We start from the raw sequence: 2,875 nt of genomic DNA, 5'->3' as shown, positions 1-2,875 counted from the left end.
TTGATTCCTTCCTCCACTGTAAGGGGGATCAGGACACTTCCTGTGCGTCACTTCCTCCTCCTGCCTCCTCGGGGCGGGGGTGGGGAGGAGAGCTTGAGGAGAGGGAGGAGCTGGTGGGATGACAGAAGGAAAGAGCCAGGAGCTTTGGGTACTTCCAATGGAAAGGAGGGAAGATAGTGCACGCTTCAAGAAAGGTGGTCGCTGTAGCTCTTTAAAATCGAAGACTGCCTTGTTAGTGGAAACGAGCAAGGATTCCGTAAATCCCCAAGAAAGGCGGTCGACATAGCCTCTTTCATCTAATCAAATAAATGGACAATGGAGCAGTTTCCTTAAAAGCAATTCTCCAAAGGGCGATTAAAAAAAGCCATGTTACCTTCATAAGTTTGGACGAAAATTTGTATCTAGATCAGCATTTCCAGAGAGTCATAGTGATAATTTCAGCATATAAAAAGGAATAGAATGCTGCTATTTAAAAAACTACAAGACAACAGATAAATCCTGAGAGCACATTAATGAAATAAAAACACAGATTCCATATTATATGACTACTTTTCTATGAGATGTCCCATGTAGGCAAATCCGTAGAGTCGGGGGCCAGAGAGAGGGGCCAGAGAGAGAGGTTACAGCACTTGGTGTGCTCTTTCAGAGGACCAGAGTTTGGTTTCCAACACCCACACTGGCCAGTTTACAACCGCTCAACTGAAACAGAGTGGATTAGTGGTTGCTGGTCGCTAAAACAAGGGAAGTGTGGAAAAAGACAGACAATTAATGGGTGCATCATTTCTCCTTGTGAGAGATGAGAAAGTAAAAATCCGGGCCAGCAAGATGACTTCGAGGGTAAGGCACTTGCTGCTAAACCTGACTACTTGAGTTTGATCTCCACAACCCACATGACAAAAGGAGAAACCTGACACATACACAGACAAATAAACGTAATTTAAAATTGAGATTAGGGGCTGGAATATGGCTCAGTGGTTAAGGAGCACTTGTTTTTGTAGAGGAATTGTGGTCCATTCCCAGCACCCAAATGGCAGCAAAACAGGCATACACATGAAATAAATCATAGGTTTTAATGGAATGAAGAAGTGGTGAAGGGAGTACGCAACCTTGTGAAAATATTAAAAGCACTGAGTTGTATGCTTTAAAGACTTATTTTAGTTTTAAATTTATGTATATATGTGCGTATGCAAATGTAGATGTGGGTATTCTGAGATGTCAGAAGAGCATGTTGGATTCCCCTGGAACTGGAGCTATAGACAGTGTCAGTATGGGTACTAGAAACCAAACTCAGGCCTTCTGGGAGAACAGCGAGTGCTCGTAACCTCTAAGCCATCTCTCCAGCACCTGAACGGTGTGCTTTAAAAATACCGACTTTCATTATATGTGAATCCATTTAGAGGCGAACCACCGAAAAGATGCTACAACTAGAGGGCAAGCATGTGGTACGGTGTAGCACATAGTCTCTAAATAACCCATTTCTCATGTGACGTTAATCACAAAATAGGAAAGGTGTGATACAGAAATTCAGGGAACAGGCTTATAATCAAATGATTAGGAATACCACCACAAGCTGTGAGAGGAACCGTTATCAGGGGCCTCTCACTAGGATGCCCAGTGGGTGACCCAGCGTAACGTAGTATTCATGCATAAAAATACACAATCTGCATCTAAAGTAAACAAAGTCAGGTTGCACTTTGTGTGGTTTGAATAAAAATGTTTCCTATAAGTTCAGATACTTGGAACAGACACTCAGTTGGTGTCGCCCTTTGGGGACTCTTTGGGAGGTGGAGCCTAGCTGAGGGAGGTGAGCCACTAGTGAGCTGTGATTGTTTCTAGTCTCACCCAGCTTCCAGTTCGCTCTCTGGTTTGCACTACAGGTTGAAGATGTGATCTCTCAGCTCCTACTGCTGCACTTGCCACTCCATACCTCATCTCCTCACCATGATGGATTCTGGTTTCCTGTAAGTTGCTTTTGTTGTGGTATTTTATCACAGTGACAGGAAAGTGACTAACGTACAGTCTCGAATCTGTAACATTCTGTCTTCTCCTCCCGTGATTCCATTTCTTAGAGGTTTCATCCATGATGATCAAAGTTCCAGGGCATGAGCCGTCATGAACACACTCAGACCATACACAGAGAGGGCTGGTTAGTATTCAATATGTCATCTTACATCTGTCTCCAGATGTTTGCACATTTATAATGTGTTGATTTTTCTCTGTACTAACAGGCTGCGATTTTACTTTTGTGCTTACGGCGTTGCTACCTCTTTGGAGAACCAGTTTCAATTTAGTCTAAATGGAAATGATTTTCTACCTAGTTTTCTTAGAGCTGGAAGCTTTCTGGATGGGTCAAGTTGAAATAGAATTTCTATAAGAGGAATGTGTTAAGTACATTATGGGAGCTCTCATATAAAAGAAGCACATGGAGAATCCTGTAAAAGTGAACCATCACCCCCTCAGTTAGCTCTTACATTCTGTCCAGCCACTCATTACACACAGCTGCTTGCGTGAACAGAGCCTACAAACTTCAATCCTTTCCCCTCAACGCTCCGTATGTGGACTGCTGGTTAATAGTCAGATGTTTTGGTCTGAACCACAGGATACAAATTTGGGACTAATTTTAAGCAGTTCCTGTGACTCAGATCATTCAAATTTTTCTCTCTCTCTATGCATTAGATTTCTACCCTTATGTTTCCCATGCTTGTTTGAGGATATTATTGCTATTGTTTTGAAAGCACTTGGAATTGAACTCGTGGCCCTCTGTATGCTAGCCAAGCATTCCTCCCATCCAGTTATAGTCATACCCCCTAAAAATGTTCATAAAGAACGTTTCAAGGCAAATGGTAGTTTTGTTTTAATTTTTAAACTCAACCTT

Source organism: Micromys minutus (genome assembly GCF_963924665.1).
Source record: "Micromys minutus genome assembly, chromosome: 1".
Lineage (NCBI taxonomy): Eukaryota > Metazoa > Chordata > Mammalia > Rodentia > Muridae > Micromys > Micromys minutus.
The sequence above is the reverse complement of the archived record's forward strand: the minus strand, read 5'-3'. Positions refer to the sequence as shown.